General features: G+C 35.5%; 1 protein-coding gene across 6 annotated transcripts in view; it reads left to right on the forward strand.

The window, feature by feature from the left end:
• Fat3 (FAT atypical cadherin 3) overlaps nucleotides 1-23,945 on the forward strand; it is a 651,224-nt gene that overhangs the window by 5,437 nt on the left and 621,842 nt on the right. Inside the window, exon 1 of one of the 6 annotated variants that reach the window (XM_087212272.1) lies at nucleotides 3,065-10,274. The exons of the other annotated variants lie outside the window; for them this stretch is intronic. The gene's annotated coding sequence lies outside the window, so the exon portion shown is untranslated. Of the gene's footprint in view, nucleotides 1-3,064; nucleotides 10,275-23,945 lie in introns of those variants that run through there. 6 annotated transcript variants of the gene reach the window in all.

The raw sequence follows: 23,945 nt of genomic DNA on the forward strand, positions 1-23,945 counted from the left end.
AAAAGCTATTTCATGCTGTTTCTGTTTTGTTTTTCTTTGCTTCTATCTTTTAAAAATTCATTTCTTTTAAACTTCTTTTCAGCAATATTTACTGAAACTACCTCTCACAAGGCAATGGGCAGGATTTGAAGTAAAGTAAAATAGATCCATTACTTCTATGTACTTACTGTGCTGTTGGAAAGCTAGGAGATGTATACATGTGCATAGTAGAAATCAGCACATGGAAGTATTTATTAATTGACAGAAAAATGTTACTAAGCCGAAACCAGAAGTAGGAGGGAATAATGAATACAAGCTGGAGCAAAATTTCAGAAGGGTTATAAAGTAAACACAGTTCGATTTAGTAATTCTCAATGAAGCCCAAAATTATGCAAAGCACTGCAGAATTAATTGCTTACTTTCTTTAGGGGAAAGACAGGGCTTCTTTTTGGGAGAACATACTCATGGAACAGGCTACATAAGTTGATTAGAATGTTATCCAATATTTTGTGATGACTCCAGTATTCATCCAGGACCCTTTTCCATTATCCTTTTGTGATTCCCCACTCCTAACTTTAAAAAGGTCTCATAGACTAGGTTTATATACTTACTGTGGTACTGGGGATTGAACCCAAGGCTTTCACCCACAGCTACATCCCCAACCCTTATTACTCTTTGAGACACAGTCTTGTTGAGTCTCTAAGTTGTTGCCAAGACTAGGCTTGAACTTTTGATCCTCCTGTCTCAGCTTCCCAGAGTGCTGGGATTACAGGTGTGTACCACTGTGCCCTGCTTATAATCTTTTCTAATGTATTTGGGAGCCTTGTGTGGATGCACATAGTGTATGTTCAGTCCTGAGGCTTCCTATATTTAGTTATGCCTCTCAGAGCTAACTCTGGCATAGAGAAATATGTGGTGTTCTGTCCTGTAGGAATTCAGCATTCAGGTTTGTTGCTTGCTTTTTAAAGTTACAAAAAATAAACAGTGAGCCAAGTCATGCCAGCCTTCATAATATGAGTGAAAGATTGGAATTTTTACCTTGAATGTTCACCATGTCTTGTTGATACTTGTACTTTGTAGAGCAGATGCAGTAGTATTTCTGCTTGCCTTCCCTCCTTCCCTCTATCCCTCCCTCCCTTTTTCCCTCCCTCCCTTCTTTCTTCCTCTTCCCTTTCCTTCCCTTCCCTTTTCTTTCTGTTTTTTAGAGATGTCAGAGATTAACTCAACTGTTAAATGAGGCACAAATATGAAAGGTTTACAGAGAGGTTTATGAAAGTTCAGGACTTCAACTAAATTAAATTTAAAACTATCTGATAAAAATTGTAAGCTTTTTAGTACTATGCAAAGTTAAAAAGTGAGCACTCTGGAGCAGCTACCAATGTTTTATATTTTGAAATAAGCCTGAAATTATTAATACTGCTAAATATCATTGCTAAATATCATTGAACATTACTTAACGCTTTTAAACGTCAGAAAGCATGCCAGATGATATGGGTTAATTCAATAACAAATGTGCTTAATGACAGTGTAAATGTCAGGATTTTTTCTATCACGTAATCTCTTTCTCTCTCTCTCTCTCTCTCTCTCTCTCTCTCTCTCTGTGTGTGTGTGTGTGTGTGTGTGTGTGTGTGTGTGTGTTTGTGTGTTCTTTTAAGACAGAATGAAGCTATAGTTGGTAGAAAAAGTGGTTTGGTGTTTTGGAAACCTAGAACATCTATTACACATGACGTTTTTGTTGATTTTTTTAGAGTCTAAGTATGTGATTAATATTTTGGACATCTGAAGTCTGTTTTTAACTGTGGTTTGAAATTGTCTACTTGGCTGTAAGTGGTGGCTAAATGATGGCAGTTGCTATGATGAGTTGAAGAGGGAGTTGGGTGATTCATGTGGCATGGTCCTTTGCCAGGCAGAATTTTGTAGTCATATTTTTAGCAGATTAGCCTGGCTGCAGAGGACCTCCTTGCAAAGAAATGTACACATGAAAGTGGGTCAACTGCAGATGACTTTAACAGTGCTGTTGTTACAGATAAAGTAGTGTATGAATCTTTCCCACACTTGAAAACAATGTTTTCATAATAACAGTTTCAATCAGATGAATCAAAATTCAGAAGTGTGTGGTAATCTCCTTTGAGAATTTGGTACCTATCTGATAGGACTGCAAAGGCATTTCAGAATGTCAATAAAATGGAAAAATATGCCTGGAATTGAATATAATTAAGAAATGTTGAAGTCTGGTGTCTACATATTCAAACACTGTATAAGATGGTTTAATTAGTGAACAAAGATTGGAATTTATTGACAGAAGGTCTCTTTCTCGTGACATGTTTCACTCATTAAGAGCTCATAATGTCTTGGATCTTTTTAGCTGTTGGAACTTGATCATTTGCCATTTTGTGCTCCTTGACTTCAGCAGTGTGTGCCTTTTATTTTTTAACTTTGAAATGGATTAATATGGCGTTAATATTCTCTCATATCATTGATGGTTATTCCCTTGAAATGAGCGTATGGTAACTCCTCACATTGTGGAACTTCAGCAAACCATTAGGCAAGCTTAATAACTCTGAAAAACGGGTATTAAAAAAGTAGTCCTGCTATTGTGGAAGTTTTGCTCTAGCAGCTTAAAAGTCATCTGTGAGAGTAATTTCACCTTTGTAAACTACTAGATCTGTATTATATTTATCTACTGGCAGAATTTACATTTAACTGCACATTTCTCTGCATTCATTTCAGTTTTATGTTTGATGGTTTAGTGGTACAGATCCTTTTTATTTCTCATTGTTGGCATGAAAAGCTTTCCAGTCCCATAAGAGATTAGAAAATTCCTTTCTTGTTTAATATATATTTCTTAACAGGCTTATTTAAGTATTATATTACTTGTTAAAGTTTACTTGAAGTTTGATGCTTGATAGTACTGCAGTTAGTATAGGGATAGCTGGGGAATGTAGCAACAAATGAAGAAGAGAGAAATATGGTTCACCAAACCTTTGAGGATTTGTCTTTTCCTGTTTACAGTTTAAGTTGTGGCTGTCTTCTATACTGGTATAAATTTGACAGCTAGTTTTATAATATGTTCATAATATAAATATATGTTTTATAATATGTTCATCTTCATAATATGTTCTCTAGAAGCTGTTTAAAGTAATCTAGCATTCCATCTGTCCAATAGACAGCAGATCATTCACAGTCTAGTTGAACTAAGTACACATTATATTGTTAGTCTTTCCCATGGTATGTGCTGGTTTCTCTATGTTATTGTTAGCAAATGTGTATTAAGAGTGCTTTCATTACCTTCGACTAATTTTTGTATGGTGCATATTAAACAAATGTAATGCCTGACTCTTTAATAGTTAGCTTTCTTTGCTGGATTTGTTTACCTAAATAGGCAAATAATACACGTGTAAACCTACTCAGTGAGGTGATGAATTGAAGTGACATCATCTACTTGGAAGCCCTGGGATTAACAATGGGACAGTAGTACTTTACATTTATAGTCAGGAGACAACTAGTATGATGAGGAAATTGGACAATCTGGGAAATTGAATTGGAAATGTAAAATGATAACATATTACCAGATCAATTTTTATATCTCTTTGAATTATATGATAATTAGATAATCTTCTTTTACTTTGGAAGTGTAGGGTTTGTATGTGTAATTACTTACATTAATCACTTTATTTCAAAGTTATATTCAGCAGTGCATACATTCTATTAAATTTACACTGTATATTTTTGCTAAATAGTGAGGATTAATAGCATATTATACTTGCTTTCCAAAGAAGAGCGGGAGATGCAGGTATTTTATGAGATTTGCCACTTCTGTACAACTCATCAGTGGCTATTATAATAATCAAAGTGAATAAGCTCAGATTGCTCTCATACAATGGTTATGTTTTTAAATGTTGAGTGTAAATCACATTTTTCAAGGCAAGTCACATTTTAAATGCATTCAATTAAAGCTCATTACTTATTTAAGAAGAACCTGTGGCAAATTCTTTTATGCAGTAAAGAGTATTTTACCTGTCCTTTTAAACTTAGATTTTTGTATATCAAATTTCTTAGAGGGAAAAGTGTATATACTGGAAATATATTTTCCCTCAAATATATAAGTTGAAAGAATTTGACCTTCTCATTATGTTGAACAAAATAAGCCAGACGAAGAAAGACAAATATCATGTGTTCTCTCTAATATGTGGAATCTAAAAAGATGACAAGGGAGTGGAAAGGAGACTATTATTATACAAGAATAAGGGAAGAAGGGGGCAGAAGTGGATGTAAGGGTAGTTAATAGGGACCTAAATATGATCAAAATATTTTATATGCATTGAACCCTCCAAAAATATGTGAAAGATGTGAAGGTGGGTAAGAAAGGGTGATGGGGGAGAAATGACTAAAGTATGTTATGTGTCTGTATCCCAAAATGAAACCCATTCAGTAGTAGAACCAATATGCACTAACAAAAAAATATGGAAGAGAAAATAATTTGACCTTCTCCCTCATTTCTAATTTGAGGAAGAGCATCAGATGGGAGCTAAAGGGAGGAGGTGGGACTGGAGTAAGAGAAGATAGAAATGTCCACTTCATGTATGGAGATGTTGAGGGAATGTTAAAATTTAAGAATTTCTGAATAGGACCAGGCCAGGCCAAGCCAGAACTCCATCTCTGATAGTATCAGCTGTTTTGTGAACATACTAAATGAGGATCACCCTTGTTCCCAGTCTCTGGGGCATCCAGGAATTCCTCTCATTGCTCAGGGATGCTCATCTTCTGCAGTCCTTTCTTCCCATGTTGGTCTTTGATCTTATATCTCTCCCCTTTTCCCAGCTCCTGTAGTCACTGGTTGGATCCCTAATGCTATCCCGAACTCATGCTTCAACCTTCCCTCCTATGTGGTTTTCTCCTCACTATGCTATCATGTTCCCACAATATTTTGTACAAGTTGAATATGCCTTTTCTGAAATTCCTGGGCCCAGAAGCTTTTCAGGTTTCAGATTTTTTTTAATTTTTAATTTTGTATGTGAAGGAAAGTCCTAATGTGGAATTTTCTACTTGTGATGTCAATGTCAGCACTAAAAAATGTTTGATTTTGGAGAATTTTGGATTTTGAATTTTGTATTAAGGATGTTTGACCTGTATTACTTCCTTAGTTACTTTTCTTTCATTGCTGAGACAAAATACCCAACACCTGAAGTTAAAGGAGGAAGTGTTTATTTAGCTCACAATATGTATAGGTTTCAGTCCGTAATTGGGTGGCTCCAAGGGAGGGTCGATTGGCAGAGAGGCATCACAGAGAAGTTCATTGAAAGCAGAAAACAGCAAAAGCAACAAGGGAGGAAGGGACGTGACAAGTCTCTTTCTGTCCCTTATATTGTTTCCAGGCTACCAGGATTAGAGTGGTGCCAAACCAATCAGTGGACTGATTTAGTAATCTCCCACACTTAATCCTAGTATTGCACCACGAATAAGTAACACACTCTAGATTCAGCCACCTCTGAAAAAGCCCCACCTATGATTCATCAGGCTTTAGGGGGACATCTAGACACAAGCCATAACAATTGCTGTTACAGCATCATTATTCTGTCTCTTGTAATGAAATTATCTGTGAAGGTGTCTCCTTCCCCCTATGAGACATTATTCCCAGGGGCATAATATATTATTTTGGTCTCTTATTAGCACTTGATCTTGCCAGTATTTAATCTTTAAAATTGAATGACTGTATTTGTTTTATTCAACTTGGAAAGTGATTATTGACTTTCACAATTGAACGTCTATGACCAAATATTGGAAATGATCCCTTTGTGATTTACGACTGAACTCTGATTCTAGATGGAATATATTATAATCAAAGTCAACATTTTCTAATGGAAGAAAAGATCCTGCAGCTGTATACACTCAGGTTCTTAATTGGCTGATCTGTCAAAGCTGTAGTCCTGTAGTCCTTTGGGCAAGTTCTCAGCTAATGTGGTGAAGACACCAACAGGGCATGTTCAGTATGTCCATATGTCTAGCACCTTTCCAAAAGAAATACTTTGTTTCCATGGAAGTTTTGATAGAGGAATTGTGTACCTAATCATAGGTTATATGGACTGTGAAGTTCATAGTCGAAGGAAATAGGCAAGGACATGGGAATGTATCTCAATGCTGAGTTCATTATATGTGGAAAGCATAGGACACAAAAGTAAGAATGTTATTGTTGCAAAGGTCCTTGCAACGTATCTAATTTATATTTTAAAATCACCCAATCTATAAACACTCATAATGTACTGAGATTTTCCTGTGTATATTGAGAGGTATCCAGGAGTGCTGCTTGCTTGGTTCTGACCATTGTCTGAAAGAAAATTTTGCATTAAGGGTTGAATTTACCGAGTCCATAATATGGTAACGTGTGTATGTATATAAATGAATGCGAAATAACCTAGCAGTTAACAATAGAATAAATTAAAAGGCAGGTCTTGTAAAATTCCCATTTTTTTTCTTTTTCCAGTTACACTGCACTCTATCCATTATTTTAGGGCCAGGCTGGAAAATTAAAAAGTAAACAGGTGTGTGTTTTAGAAATGTCATATTACACAAAATGTTGAATAACTACTTTTTGAATGAGTGGAAATTGAAAAAGGCTATGTCTGTGTTTTAGACACTTTGTCATTCTGTGAGCTTAACAAACAAAAGCTCATTAATGCCAAATCCACAGGAGCATGAGAAATATGTAATGCTCTTAGTTTCTTATTAAGTGATTTGTGTTTATTGAAAATTAGCTTGAAGGTACACTGAACATAATTCATAATATTGGATTTGAGTGGGTCTAGATCTCTGAGTCTTTCCTGTACTTAGAATTTTCTCACAGTTCATGGTTAGAATTATAGGTGGAAGAGGAATATCTTATTTCTGTAAGGATATTCTGAAATGAGAAGATGATGAGTTAGGTTTTGAAGATCCATTTTTCATGCTGCTGTGCCTTTTAGGTTTGTATAATTGTTTCAGACCTTTATTTCTCCAGGCATGCTTTGTACGTGTCTGTAAGCAGATGAGAGAGAGTGAGGGCACATAGGGCCTGGTAGAGGCAAATGCAAATCCAGTTTTTTCCCTATTAACTCATGAGGCCTGGTGAGTAGCAGCAGGCATTACCACACATTTAATTGTGTGCTAGGTAAGGCTGGCACAGCTCCAGCATCATGGTGGAGCAAAAATTACACTAATCAGCTGGGATATACTGCACATATTGATTAGAGTTGGATTTTGTTATGCAAAAAAATCCTTATAAATAATTATAAGTAATTGTAAGTAATTAAAAAGGGAGGGAGTTAATTCACATTTCTTTAGATGAAAGGGCATTTTGATTCTTTGCTTCCATGCAGATTTCTGGACAGGCAGGAGCAGTTTGTGAGAGCTGTGTCTAAATGATATGATCAATGTTAACACTCAACTGGAAAGAGAATAGATTGCAGGCTGCGTAGATGACACACTGGTGACCAAGTTTAGCAGTTTCTTCGTGGTGGCTCTACTGATGGAGATCTTTGCCTTTTTGGGGACTAGGGCTTTTGAATTACTTTTCTTGGCCTCATACTAACCTTTGGTTGCTATTATCTCTGATGGGAACTGAATTGGGACCTGAGTACATCAGTGAACACTGATGAGAATATTCAGCTATACTAGTATTTCACAATGCTTTAACATTGTTTCCCTTCTGCCTCCAATTGAGGTTTTCTAATCATGGATGTGAGAAAAAAATGTATCATCTGAAAAATGATAACCTTGAATAGTTATCAAATGGTATTTCTTGTCCCAAGTTCTTCCTTTTCTAGACAGTTTCTGCCTCAAAATAGATGTTCAGTGCATGTTTGTTAAATGGATGCATGAATGAGATAGTACATAAGTTTTGTGTTTTGGAATAGTTTAGCATCTTCAAGAGAAATTACAGTTGGTCCCTAGTGGAATTTCCAAGTATCCTTCTCTGAGATCCTGAAAGACAATTAGGAGAAGAAAAAGAGAGCAAGGGAAGAAGTGGGCATAATACTGTATCACGCTCACTGTATATGTGGGTCTGTTCTTGCATCATCTGTGTTCTGTAAGATAGAGAGTAGAATCACTTCTCATATTGACCTACCTAACGGTAGTTCCAAGTGTATCCTCATAGACATTTTTTGGATTTTCAAGTTGGAAATAAAAGTAGCATTATGGTTTGAGGGACTGCAGTTACCTTGAAATTTTGTTTTCCTAATAAGCATAGTTTGTTTTTTTTAAAAAAATTTAATCGCATGCTTATTTGAGGTAGAGATGGGAACAGTGGCTCAAATTCCCCTTAACTTTATTTCTATGAACTTTAAAGACTGTAGTTGCGATTGCTGTTGATCCAAATTTAAGAAGCCTGCAGAGAACCATGCTGCTGTGAATTATTTGAATAATACTAATAATGACAAAAGCAAATGCTATGAATAAAAAGGAAAATTTTATTATCCCAGTTTTACCATAAGGATGATAAGTTTATAAGGGAAACTTAAGGAGAAGAGAATGCAGATAAGAACCTTGAAAAACACAACACTTTGGAACTTCCTTTTGATCAGCTGGCACTGAATTCATAGGAGACTACCGAAGAATAATTCTTGGTAGTATTAAAAAATTGTATTTATTAAGGATTTTACCATTTATAATTTTTCATTCATTTCATTTCATTATTTTGTTAATAACAGCAAACATTAATGAGTATATTGTATCATTCACTGCCCCCCCCCAACTTTAAGAGCAGGTACTATTATTATTTCTATTTTACGCTGAGGAAATTGAGGCAGAAAGCTAATAAGTGACTGGCTCGTAATGATATCGCTCAGAAGATAATGGTGCATTCAGAATTCCAACCCAGTTTTATCTTACCCTGCAACCTGTTTTGGGTTTCTGGCTTGTCCTTAGTCTGACTCAGAGTTACAGTGATTCAACAGTAATCCTGGAGAATCATTTATTTTCTCATATAGCACTCTGTTAAACACCTGAAAGTTCATGGCAAATACAGTTTGATTTCCTAGGGATAGAAAAGGTTCCTCGGCTCTCCCAGATTTCTGGTAAGGTCTGAAATAAAACAGACAAAGACAGCCTAACAGCAGAAAACAAAAAATTAATTTAATCCAAGTTTTATGTGACACAGGAGCCTTTTAAAATGAATACCCAAAGACCCAGGAAAAACTGTCTGTTTTTTGGCTTAGGTTTGATGAAGTATAGACAGCTACGTAGAAATGTGATTGTAAAAAAAGTATATAAGTGAATAGACGGAAGAGGGGATACCTAACAAAGCCTGTCCAAATTTCTGTTGACCTCTCTGTCATTTCTTCTTTGTAGGTGTGGGCCAGGACGCCTTTGAAACAAGAGTCACATGACCTAAGATCTGACAAAGTAGATCAGAAAATTGCTTTAAGGCCTCTTCCCACACAGAAAAGCAGGGAAAAGTTAGAGTAATATTTCCAAGTTTTATGGCTTGATTTGAGGAAGAAGAGTTTTAGTTTTTATGACTTACCTTGCAGAGGAGAAATCCGAGTTTCTTTGGGCTAACTTTAGGGATTAGGGGGCAGTAGAAAGGAGGGGAAAAGAAGGTCAGAAAGATCTTACTTCTGAGGCTCTCTAGATTCCCTTTAGTTCAAAGTATTCAGCATGCCAAGGTATTATACTTTTGGATATTGTGTTGTAAGCCCCAACAATTTTCTCAAATTTGAGTGTGCATCCATGTCACAAGGAGCCAGTGAGTGCCTTGAGAAGGTCAGTGGTGCATTTCCTTCTCCTGGAGACAGCTTCCCTTTCAGGCTATCTGATAATACAAAAGGAAGTGGAAGGGTTAACCACTAAATGTAGGTCTTTGTACCCTACCTAAGTAATTTATCATTTGCTGGAACTGACTTCAGAATTGTTCTGGAACCATGACATGTGACTCCTGAGAGTGCACTATTAGATTCTGAGTGACTGTCATGCATTTCTGCGTGGCTGTTTTTACACAGGAGAGGCTGAATGAAGAAGTTAGAAATCTACTGTTTTCTGATTTTGGCTTCTCAGCTGAATGTAAATAAAAAAGATGGAGGATAAAATGTAGAAAATCACATTAGCTTGTTTAAGGGTCTTATTTGCATAAAAGAGTCTTTGAATCACAATTACCCTCTGGCTTTGGACCCTGCTTTTCCTGCCTTTCCTATTATCTGGTCCAGGGTCATTACTAAAAGGCTTCTGGTTTCATGGAAGAGGACTTACTGAAATAATTTCAGTGCCTGAAGTAGATTCATAAAGTCTGGTGAATAACTTGAGTTTCCATCAAAATCATTAAGGTAAGAGAGTTATTTTTTATGCCTTTGGAAAAGTAGTTCAGGAATTTGAGTAATAGGCAGCTAAAATTCATTTTCCTTTTGCTTGCCTAAATGGCAGAAGTGAATAAATAACTTTATGTTCTTTGTTAATTTCTGCAGCAAAACCACCTTCACTGTATAAGTTGGTCGTTCACGGCATTATGGAGGAGATTTTGCTTTTTTTATTTTCATTTAATTGCCCCATGCCTAGGTTTGAAATTTGAACTTGTTGCACAAGACTGAAAGAGATGAACTTGTGACATTTAAAGCTTGAATATTGCTCTTCTTTTAAGAATATAGGTGGAGTTTGAGTATTCAAGCAGCGTCCTGAGTTCGATCCCGGTACAAAAAAAAAAAAAAGATTTTATTGAACATCTTTTAGATTGTGAATGCTTGTAGCACAAAAGCTTCATTTACAACGCTGTTTTTCCTAGTTCTTTTTGCATCGTTATTTGTGTACTAAAAAGAAGTTGCATTTCTTATTGATAGAGATAAAAGCTCACCCTCTCTTTTTAGTAATTAATGATAATGACACTTGCAAGCACCATTTCTTAAAATAAAACATGACAAAACAAAAACAAGCCCTAAACTGAAATTGAAGGCTTTTGCATTATTATAGACAACAGCCTAAGGCTGTAACAGATACACTTTAAGAAAGTTTGACTCATTTTATTGACATACTGGTTTGTCTGTTATGAGCAGACATACATTATTCTTGGCTCAAATACCATATATATATATCAGTTGACAAACAGCCAGCAACTTACTTACCTAGTCTCACTTTGGGAAATATCCTTCAAAGTTATTTTACTGTTCTTTTCAACTGGGTTTGCTCACAAAGTGACTTGATAGCTCTGTTTTCCATTCTGTTTTATAATATACATTTGTACTTCACCCCTCTGTCATATTCCTGGAATCATTTCTGTTTTTACTTTAAAAAACAGTTTGCTTAATGTCACAACAAAATAAAGCATGGATTAGAAACAGCATTGCAGTTTCAGACTTAATGCCTTTGTGACATCTCATTGCTATGCAGATGAAATTCAAGGAGGTCATCTCTTTAGCAGTTGCTCCAGCCTGGTATCTACTTGATATTCCTTGGCCAGACTTACTAAGCATTCATTACTGAGCTATGCTAGGTGTTTAACTCTTTGTTGGCTTTGGAACTGCTATTTGAGGCTGCTGATTTAACAGCTCTTTCTCTAGTGGACATTTTCATTACAGGAACCTCTTTGCAGCTCTCTTCTGTTTTCTCAGCATTGTAGTGCTTCAAGGAATGGAAAACTTATATTTGTGAGACTCATTTGTTTGCATGCTAAGGCAATATAGGGAAAGCTCATTTGTGATGTTTCTCTTTTGCTGTCTCAAAAATTTTTATCATTGCTTAATAATGTATTTTGAGATTTTATTCACTGACATCTGTGAAGAGTTCTTGGAAATTTCATAGAAAAATTTGGATATGTTTTGGCAAATGTTCACATAATACTTATTTTAAAATTAAATTGTCTGAAATTCAAATTTGATTTCATCTGATTTAGCAATAGTTTTAATAATAAGTAGTTACTGAAGTAGGGATCTAATTGTAATTCAGTTACAAACTGACAACTGTTAAGGAAGACAGAATACTGCTGATGTTTCATTTGCTTGTTTAGGCAGATTATTTATTTATTTATTTATTTATTATTTTTTCATTCACTAAACCTTGTGGTGTGTTTTTTAAAAAAATAATTCTGGTTAGAAAAGTATAATTTCTTTCTCTCATAAATCCAGTCTGGGTGGGATTTTTACATTTGAAGAAATTGACCATATTTTAAATGGTTAACTCATTAAATAATTATTCTGTTCATATTATTTTATTACACTGAATTTTCTTTACAAAGCTGCTAATACAGAGTTGTCTAGATACTGAGTTTACACTGATATTTTGGTTAAAATAACTGCTAAATCAATGAAAGCACAACTTACCCTTCATGTAAGGATTCTTAGGAACTGGGAGGAAGTTTGGCTCTCTTCTACGTATTAAGAATTTGGAGGGGATGAAGGGAGGGCAGAGAAATGGGGAAAAAATAAAAGCCAAGATATATCATGTAAAGGTATAAGATCCCAACGATGAATGTAACTGTATTATATACCTAAAATGTACCAATAAACTTAATGAAAAAAATGTTAATACCATAAATAAACCCGAACCCATTTGAAAAAACAAAAAAGAATTTGGATGATGAAATTGATGGTGGAGGTAATTTGAGCAACTGTTTCTCTTAGCATTGAAAATTCTAGGATGGGTAATTTGGTTATTTTCAATGATTAAAGAAGCATCTCTGGATTAAGATATTGTCTCAAAAATTTTTAAAGATGCTATCTTAGCCTTTTGTAAATCTGTGCCCTTCAGAAAGTGTCTTATCTGACTGTCTTCTGGTGGTGATAGACTGCTCAGACACCTGATAAAGATAGGTTATCTTGAGTTCTGCTGAGAGAAGGATTACTCCTTCATGATTTTGATTAAAGGCATTAGAAACCTTCTAGTGGTTAAAATGGTGGAACAATAGTTGAAAGGTCAAATAAGTGCAACTTTCAAAGTGAAAGCATAAAATACCCTTTGAGCATATAGTTCCATACCTCCTATCTGTGTTATTACTATCTTACACACATCCACAGGGCCCTGTTATACAGTGGCAACATGCTGGCTGCTAGGAGGGTCAAGGTGATCACTTGCCCTCAAGGAGCTTAAGGTTTGGGGAATGAGACACAGCCTCTAGGTGACTCAAGAATGGGAAAATGATGATTGCTACTGTGTATGTACTCTGCTCTTTAGGACAAGGACGTGTCTAGACTACCATAGAAGTGGTTTAAATCTGCATCTATGGCCACTTCTGAAGATAGGACTGCTGTTCAATGCTGGCAAGTTCTGATACAGAAGCTGAGTATAACTTGTTTCTCACTGTTACTAATTGAGGAGTCAGAAGTCTTAACCTGCTCTTCCTGATCTATCCTGACCATTCTTATTTATCCAAAGAATAACTAGAAGGAAATTTTACTTAGTGGGTATCTTTTATGAAAAATGTGAGTTTTGAAGAAGTGGCTTTTAAAAAATTCATAGTAGTTAAATGTTTTCCTTTAAGGATCACTTACAAGTTAATCTCTTTTAGAAACAAACAATTTATGAATTGTAAACTTGAATTTATAAAACACTGTTCTCAATGTAAGACCAGAAAAAAATTGTATTTAATTTACACATCATCCTGATGGCAGCTGCCTGTTTCCCATAATTTTGCTTTTTCACCTAAACCAGATGTTGAGTGTAAAAGCTGTTGAAACAAAATCAACCAATATTGATTAACAGGAGAAAAGGAGACAAAGTTTAAAGAGTAGTGTGTATGTTAGTTTAAATGAGATCCTTTGTCTCTGCTGTTCTTATTTACATTACCACAGATGATTCAGTTGAATGTTTTTAGGTGTGGGTGAGTTATAACATCAGTAAATTTCCTTTTGTGGCTTTTGTGTGAAGTTCTAAAACCATGTTTGCTCAGAGTTAGATGGAAGGCTTGATTTTTAAAAAATTATCTTGCTTTATTTTTTAGAAAAGTATCTTTTTCCTAAAAAGAAAACTGTCAGAATATGTAAAAAGTAATAGATTAAACATTTTGCATCTCACCTAAGCCATTTTTTTAGAACCTGCTTTCTTGTTTCAAGGGATGCTGCTGGGTAATGGACATTTTATGTCATCCATGTTAGTAAAATAAAATGTGAAAGAGTCTTTCCTGGATCCTTGTCCTGCTAATAGGGTAAAATGATACCAGATGAGATGCAATTCTTTGGTTTGTGGCCTGGAGTTGGAACTACAACTTGCCTTTAATTTTAGATCCAGATTCTAAACTGTGAAATTTTTATTAGGAATCATTTTTAAGCAATGGAACCAATCTTTATTAAAATAGTTAAGGTTCAGCTGTTACTGTTCACTGCATATAACAATTGATAGAAATCAAGTTTCAAAGATAGGAGGATACAAGTATACTTAAAGTCTTTCTTATCTTTCCTTTAAAACTCATATTCTACCCTTTTCTTTTAAACACACTTAATTACAATGCTCCTCTCTGCCTCACCACTCTTCTGTGTACTCTGGAGTCAGAATTCCCTTTTCTGGATATATAGAAGTAAAATTAGAGGGAGCTTAATCACCAAAGACCTTGCAGCTATTAAATAATATAGGAAGGAGGAAGGAGATTTTTGAATTATAAGATTTGAGATTATTGTATTTTCTTGAGCTGCATTTATGTCATGGCCTCATGATTCCTTTCAATAGAAACCTATTCAGTGCTTACTTTATGATCTCTGCATTGGATTAGTACATTGAGTAAATAAAAATAATATTAAACTCCTAGTTAAATTTTAATTTTTGAATTAATAATGAATAATTTTTTGCATCTGTGTACCCCAGTTATTTCATGAGGCATACTTCTATCTGACAACCCAGTCCCTACACAGATCACAGCTTTTTCTAAAAAGGGTATTGAGAATGAGTTTTCAGAATGACTGAAAAAGATTCCAGTGGAAATATTTGGCAGGTAGTTGGAGTATAAAGTATAATTTCGAGTGTAGTAGGAGAGCTTGATTCAAGAGTCACTATGACAGGGGCAGAGAAGGTGAGCTGGTCCCAGCACCCGGAAGGAAGCTCCCCGCCTCCATCCCAGGCTCCTAGGGCAGAGAAGCTCAGCCGGTCCCAGCACCCGGAAGGAAGCTCCCCCACTGCCATCCCAAGCTCCTAGGGCAGAGAAGGTGAGCCGCGTGGGTGCCAGAAGCAACCCCCTCCCCGTGGAAATGAGAAGACACATAAACAAGCCTCATAAACAGACTTCCAGATCACCTACAGCAACCCCAAAGGGAAACGAGATGGAACAATATGATACTCAACCACCCGGACTCTCTGATCTTTGAACTGGCAACAAAAGAGGATCTGGGAAAAATGAAATCAGAAATAATTACTCAGATAACAGCAAAGATTTTGCTCATGGTGCAAGACATGATTAATAAATCTAGAGAAGACACAGATAAAAAAAATAGAGGATCTGAGGAACATGATGGAATCCTAACATAGGAAACAAATGGAATCCATAAAACAGATACAAACAGGTTACCAAGAGATTAAAAACTCCATCAAAAGTCTGCACACCAGAACGAACCAATGTGAGGATAGAATTTCAGATATAGAATATAAGATTCCAGTTAGTGAGGAGGAAAAGAAAAATTGCTTTAAAATTGTAAGGGATCACGGGAAATCAATCCAGCAGCTGCTAGACAATGCAAAGAAGAATAACATAGGACTGATTGGAGTCAATGAAGAAAGAAGAGAGAGTGCAGATGTCATCAAAAAACTGTTCACAGAACTGATGGCAGAAAACTTCCCAAGCAGGGGAAAAGAACTTGACATACAGATAAGTGAGGCATATAGGACGCCAGCTAGCCTTAATCAAAAAATATCTACACATAGGCATATAATAGTTAGGACTCCAGAAATCCAGCAGAAGAACAAAATTCTACAAGCAGTGAGAGAAAAGAAACAAATCACATACAAAGGAAAGCCCATCAGAATCACAGCAGACTTCTCAATGCAAACCCTCAAGGCAAGAAGAGCTTGGAATGATGTATTTCAAGCCCTAAAGGGAAACAGCCTCCAACCCAGATTGATGTATCCTGCAAAACTACCTTTCAAAATTGATGGAGAAATAAGATACTTTGATGATAAAGAGCACCTCAGGAACTTCATGAATACCAAACCGGCACTCAAAAAATTTTAGACAATACCCTAGGAAAAGACAATGAGGATCATAACCCCAGAAAACCCAGCAGAATGAATCCATTGGGCATGACAAATTAAACGTAAAGGGGGACAATCCAACAAAAAGAAAAAGTCATGACAAAGCTTTTAAAACTTTTAACTTCATCTCCCTAATGAGTGTATAATTCAATCTTATTATTATACTGATTAGTATTTTTCTGATTCTAGAGTTGCACACCATTCCTTGTGCTATACTGGCTATTTATCATCTTCTTATGTCTACATTTTAATTGGGTTGTCTATTAATGAGCTCTAAGAGTTCTTTATATATTCTGGTCATAGGTTATATGCATTGTAAATATGGTGTGTTTAAGGACTACTATTCATTTTAATGATGTCATTTAGAGTTCTTAATTTTGATGGAATCTCACTTGTCAATTTTTTTCTTTTATGCATCATGTGTTTTGTATCCTAGGTAGTTCTTGCCTACCCTGAATTCATAAACATTTTCCCTTATAATTTCTTCTTAAAGTTTTATACTTTTAGGCTTTCTTATTTAGGTTCATAGATCCCTTCAAGTTATTTTCATGTATGGAAAAAAGGGTTGAGGATAATTTTTTATATATGGATACCAGGTGCTCTAATGCCGTTTGCTGAAAACACTATCTCTTCCTCGGCTCTTGAATTGAGTTTATATTCTATAAAATGCTAATGTTAAATAATCTTTCAAAACTCAGTGGACCATATATGTGTGGTTCTATTTCTAGATTCTCTGTTTTATTCCAGGGATCTATATGTCTTTCCTTATACCAACACTGCCTTGATTACTGTAGCTTTAGAAGGAGTCTTAAAATTAGGTACTAAACATCTTCCAAAACTGTTTCTGTTTTTGTTTTTAACTTTTCTAGGTCCTTTGTACTCCCACGTAACTTTTAAATTTCAATATCCAATTCTTCATTTATAGCAAGTATACACAGACCTGAATTTTTATATATACCTTGTGCTTTCTAATTCTGCTAAATTCAAGTACATGTTCTAGGGGCTCCTAGAGATTTCTTAGTATTTTCTCTGTAGATGATCATTTCATCTACATATAAAGATTTTGCTTCTGCATGCCAATCCTATCCTAGTTGTATCATTTTATTGCCAGACTATTTTGGTGGGGACTAGGTTTCAAAGTTTAATGGACAGATGAAGAGTAAGCATATCTGCCCTTGTTCCCCACCTTAAGGAGAAAGCATTGTATCTTCTCCATTCATATAAGGCGTTCTCGCTGGAAGTATGGAGCACATGTCTTTAATCTGTTGAGAAGTTTCTGTTTACTTCTAGTCTCCTGATAGCTTTTACCATGAACATTTGTAGAATTTAGTCCAATATTTTTTCTCCAACTATTGACAGGATCATATGGCTTTTTCCTTTCCTCTGTTAAAATTATGACTTTTGGGGGTGGATCTTCCAATGCTAAACCAACACTGCCATCCCTATAACAAAACCACTTTCTGCATCCGGCCAGATCTGACTTCTAATAGTTTCTTTTGTTAACCAAATTTGTATCTATGTTCATACTTTTTTCTATTATCTTTGTCCAGTTTTAGGATTAGCACAATGTTGAGTTCCTAAAATGAGGGGAGAAGTGTTCCTTCTTTTTTCTGCTTTAATTGTTTGATATAATTTATCAATTAAAATGTTTATGAGCCTGCTGTTGTCATATAGGTAGGTTTTCAAGCTAGGAATATACTTCCGTTAATAGGTGCTATTCAAATTTTATATTTCCTCCAGAGTTAGTTTCATTAATTTGTCTTCCAAGTTACTTCTTAGAAGTTGTCAAATTTATTTCAAAAAGTATTTTTTAAATATGCTTTCTATATCCTTTTAAATTCTGTAAAATCTGTGGTAATGTCTCCTAGATCTTAATATTGTAATTTTAAAAATGTATAACTGATATTGTGTAATAGGAAGAAAAGGTCTAAAAGAGCAGGGTAATTGGGAGGGATAGGGGCAGGGATAAAAGGGAAAGGAAAAAATATGAGAAGAGAAAAAAATGGAAACAAGGTCTTTGCAAATAGGGAAGAGTGGAGAGGGTGAAGGGAGGGCAAGGGAAGGGGAAAAAAATAAGAACCAAGATACTCATGTAATGGTACAAGATCCCAATGATGAATGTAACTGTATTTTATACCTAAAATGTACCAATAAAGTTAATGGGGGGAAAAAAAGTCACTATGACATATCCGTATGACCCTTAAAGCCCTGAAACTTGTCCAACGTGACTACATAGACCAGCAGTTCTCTAATATTAATAAGTATCATAATCATCCAGAGGCTCTGATAATACACAGATCCCTGTGTCCTGCCTCATAATTGCTGACTTGGTAGCGTTAGGGTGGAGCTCAACAATTGCATTTCTTACAAGACCCCGGGTAATGTCAGTGCTGTGGATCCAGCCCACCCTCTGGGGATCTCTATGAAGATACTCTAGAGAAGATATGGTAAAGGATCAGAAAGTTATTGTAGACTTTGTTGGCCTTTCTATCTTTATTATTACTGCTTATCTTACCTATGTAGCTTGGTAGCAGCCATAAGTATGACTATATTTCATAACTCTTTATTTGTAAAACTTGGCCATTGGCTGATTTGGATCTTAGCAATAATACAGGATACCTGCCTTAGAGTGGGAAAACACGAGGATTGAACTCTGGGATTATCCAGGTTTGAAATTGGGCAGAGAAAAGGAACCACAGGAAAAGGAGTTTGAGTAATGATAGACCAAAAAGATTCTCCAAAGCTGAGGAATCGGAGATTTTCAGTGAAAGCATGCATCATTCTCATCTACTGTCACAGGGTGATTAAGGATGCAGAGTGAATGAAAGCTGAAAAAGGCCATTGGATTTTTGGCTTTGGCAGTTAGGTCAAAATGACTGACCATTTACTGAGCAGTTTCAATGGAGTGATGGAGATGGATGCCTGCCAGAAGACAGTGGACTGAGTAGAGGAGGAGATAAGAGGCAGCAAATTTTGAAAGCTCTTCCAAGAAATTTGGCCCTGAAGGAAAGGAGGAGGTTGGGACTGAAGCTCAATGAGAAACTTGGGTCCAGGAAAATTTTATGAAAAGAGGGAAACAAGTATGTTTGTGGGCAGAGAAAAAAGGGCTGGTAGAAACAGGAGCTGGGCTGTAAACACATTGTCTCCCAGAAAATGGTGACCCAGCAATTGAACAGCTTATACTGAAAAGAGAGCAGATGAAAATATGAGGGAAGAGAGGTATTTATTAGCAAAAATTCTCCAACAAAAAAGAGGGTGAGAAGAGATTAAGAGAGCCTAGAGAAGGTCCACATGGACCTGGAGAACTGTTTTCTATAAGACGATAAAGTAAGAATAGGTGAAGCTCACTCTTCAAGAAAGGGGAAAGAGGAGGAAATAGGAAGCCAAAAGAAAAGGAATTCCCAAATGATTACTTAGAAAACTTGGTTAGAGTGAAGTGAATATGAAAAAAATTTTCCTAAGGAAATAAAGGATTTGAGTTGGCAGTGTGGCACTGAGTACACAAATCTAAGTACTCTTCTGGTTTGGGTAAGTGTTCACCAAAGGCTCACGTGTTGAAGGTTGGTCCCTAGCCAGTGGTGTCATTTGGAGGTGGTGCAACCTTTAGGTGTGGGGTATTGGAGGTGTGGTCTTGAAGGAGATATTAGGCCCTTCCTCTTTATTTTTTCACTTTCCAACCATATGAAGTGAGCGTTGTCCCCTGCCACATACTATCATGATATACTGCATTTCCACTAGCCTCCAAAAAACAGACCAATCAGCTGTGGACTGAAATCTCCAGAACTGTGAGCCTCCTTAAAATTATATTATCTCAGGTATTTTGTCACAGTGATGAAAGGTGACAAACACAAAAACAGCCTTCACCAGGCAGGAATGAGGGGTATATTGGGGTTAGGGCTCATATAGTAGAACACTAACATCATGGAGTTATATAAAACTTTCCTCTAGTCCAAAGCAATATGGAAACCATAGAAAACAAAACAAAACAAATAGAGGAGTTAGATAGACATGAAGTGATATGTTTTAAGATGCCCATGAATGGGTTTATTAAGGGAAAGTAAATGGAGAAGCAAAGGAATCGAGACTGGTACATTTGTCACTTATTGAAGGATTAGAACTATTAGCAGAGGTGAAGGACAAGTTCAAAGGGAGTGGTAAGTGATTAGAGAAGTAGAAGGATTGGAAATTATTAGAGATGTTGGGATTTCTTAGTGATTTTAGAGATTTGGCAATTCCAAGGAAAAATAAGGGGCTGGGCGTAAGGCTATGGAATTAGGCTTTAGAAGTAAAATTTTGGTGAGTGTTATCAGGAAGTCAGGGAAGTGAGTTAGGTATGTTAGCAGGGTAGACGCTAAGATCACATAAACTGATTGTAGAAGACAGCTCTGACCATGTCAGGGAGACTTACTCCCCTAGATACCGTAGCCTTTGGTACCTGGCTGACTCTTGAAACCCTGTCTTCTTCTGGAATTTGGGAGGGCTTCAAGTTCTATATTGTTTGTGTCTTCTGACCTTTTCTGGTCTGGGATATACCTTCTGTGGCAGTGAAGTAATTCACTGTACATTTGCACTCTCTTTCCTCATTGTTTCCACCTGGAAGAAGCATGAAGAAAAATTACAGACAGGGGGTATCTGTGTTGGTAATTTGAACTTCTGTGACTATCCTTTCCAAATCAGAAGGAAGCCATTTTCCAATTTCCTCTATGAAAGAGAGAGCAAGTCTCCCTCCATAAGAATTACCAGTTGTTAGGCACTGCTGAACATTTACTGATAGACTTACTCAGTATTACAGATGACTTCTTCTAGGAAGCCTGCCTATTGTAAAATGTTAGGCTTGCCTGTCTTTTATATTCTACCTTCTGATTTTAGATTATTGTCTGAATATGAACAAGATCCACTAGCAATTTCATATACATAACAACTGTAATAATTTAAATAGGAAGAGCATTTAAATGACAGTTTACGGATTAACGGCAAGTGATGAAAATGTTTCTGTTTCTCACCATAAATAAATATTATCTCAAAAATGGATTAATTTCTTTTATATAAGCCCCTGAATCATGAAATTACTAAAAAATATAGGAAAAAAATACATCAAGATTTTGGTCTGGGCAAAGATCCTTTGACTATAATCCCAAAGCACAATCAACAACAGCAAAAATTGACAAGTGGGATTATATCAAACTCAATAGCTTTGGCACAGAAAAAAAAAAAAAGATGGGAATCATCAGAGCTAAGACACAACACAGAGTGTTTAAGAGCTATACATCTGACATGGGGTTAATACCCAGACTGTCTAAGGAACACAATAGCAAACCTAACCAACAAAACCAAATACAATTCTTTTTTAAAAAGAGCTAAAATCTTAATACACATTTGTCAAAAGAAGGCACACAAATGGTCAACAGACATGTAAGGAGACAAGTGGCTGAAAATCACTATAATCAGAGAAATGTAAATCAAAACCATAATAAGATTTCACCTCACCCTGATAAAATACCTATTATGAAAAAGACAAAACAAATGCTTCCAAGAATGTGAAGAAAAGAAAACTTTTTTACATTGTTGGTAGAATGTAAATTAGTAAAGCAACTGTGGAAAATAGGTTGGGGTTTCCTTAAAAATGTAAAACAGGAGTACCATGAGATCCAGCAATCTTATTACTGGGTATATATCCAAAGGAATTGAAATCAGCACTCCTGTATTTACTGTAGGACTATTCACAGTAGCCAAGATATAGAATCAACCAAATGCCCATCAACTCATGAATGGATGAAGAAAATGTGATCCATCTACACAATGGGAATAAAATAAACCACAAAAAATATGGAATTCCATCATTTATGACAATGTGGGTAAAATTGAAGATCCTTATGTTAAGTGAAATAAGCAGACACAGAAAGACAAATATATAATCTCATACGTGGAATCTAAAAAGTTGATTTCATAAAATCTAAGGATAGAATAGTGGTTATGAGGCTAGAGAGAATATAGGGAAGAGAGGAATGTAGAAATGTTCATTACAGTTACCATGTTAGAGTTCTGTGGAATGACTAAGTTCTGGTGTTCTATTGCATAAGAGGGTAAATACAGTTAGCAATAATATAGTATGTAACTCAAAATAGAGAAGGGGATTTTAAATACACTAACCAAGAAAGATAAAAATATAAGGTAATGAATATGGTAATTACCTTGGCTTGATCAGGACACAACATATTTATGAATAGAAACATTACATTCTAGCCCATAAATATGTACAATTAATTATGAAACAATCAAAGATAAAAATAATTTAAAATGGTTAAAATTATTTCAGCTTTAATGTAGTCCCCAAATCTTTCCCTTTTTCCTCATCTTTTGTTGTATAACCTTTTTACCACAGCAAAAATAACTATGTTTTAAATTTATCTTGGTCATTTAAGCTTTTTTTTTTTTGCAGAAAGGGCTCAATTTAAAACTTACATTCTCATGTAGCAGTTGACAAATTAGAGAAAATGAATTGCAAGAGTGTATCATTATTTAGTATTTGAATGAACATATCCCACACTTGATTTCATGTCTCATGGAGATGGCATTACCTTCTGCATATTTTTCCTCCAGTTTGAATTGCCGAAGGAAAGATGTAAATATGAAAGATAATGAATGTTGGGGAAAGATTATTAGAATAGCTGTAGGATGTTTTGAATACAATATCTATTCTGCTAAAATGCATAAAAGTTTACCCCTTGACTAAATTTCTGCCCAGAAATTTAACCCTTACTTGATATCTACTCAAATTTTACCCAATTTTGTTTACATTGTCATTATGAGAAATAATAATGATTGGAAAAAGAGAAAAACTAATGGGAATAACAGTTTCAATTCAAATATATGATTTCAAAGCTTACTACATTAGGAAGAGATATTCACATACATTTGAATCAGACAGAGTTTGGTCTTAAAATGACCTGTATTAGGAGATAGATCCTAAGAGAAAAAATAAATTTCAAATACACAGATATATTAATGATGTTAATAAGATACAAGAATAATGGAATTTTGGGGCTGCAAAAAACTTGAAAGTGATCCTGGTTTTTCTTTTATTACAAATAAATTTAGGCTCAGAAAGGGTCAGTGGATTGCCCAGGATCATATAACTTTTTGAGATTTACAGTCCAGTATTCTAAAATTTGAGATCTATGCTCTGTCACACAACCAGATTTAAGTATTTCAGCATTTTAAGCATTTCTGGCTGAATTTTAATGTAGTGGTATGCATTTTGGAAACTTTTGTGTGTGTGTGTGTGGTTTAAAAGTAAGTTAAAATACTTGAAGTTTGTTCGTGAAATGTGTGAACATTGTGGTGGAAACTTCACTTTGGAAACAGTATCATCTCACATGAACTCATAGGGACTCATTTGTATGCAAATTATCAGAAGAGGGAAGGAGAGATTAGGACAAAATCCCTATAAGCACAGACTCACCACCTGTGACTCAGTAGAAGAGAAAATGAAGAGGCGCGTGCAATCCGAAATGTGTCTCTCACTCATCAATCAGCATTTATCAGAATTGGAGGTCTTAGTAAGTGAAGTGAATGCTTTCAATCCAGGCATGTCAGTAATTGCCATTGACCAAGTGGTCTGTCACACCTGCCTGCTTTTCTTTCTTTTTTTTTTTTCTTCTTTACTTCATTACATATTGATTGACTTCTTGAGTTTTACAAGTTCATAAATCACCTTCTTTTAAGAGGCTTCTTGGTTTTGTGTGTGTAGACTGAGAGTACTGCAAAAGATTGATACTGAAATCACTGTAACAAAGAATTTCATCTTCTCTCCTTCAGCTTCATATGCAAGAGCGAAG

Source organism: Heterocephalus glaber, unplaced genomic scaffold, assembly GCF_053883595.1.
Source record: "Heterocephalus glaber isolate CG9 unplaced genomic scaffold, H.glaber_assembly_v1.0 deba00001429, whole genome shotgun sequence".
In the NCBI taxonomy this organism is placed as follows: domain Eukaryota; kingdom Metazoa; phylum Chordata; class Mammalia; order Rodentia; family Bathyergidae; genus Heterocephalus; species Heterocephalus glaber.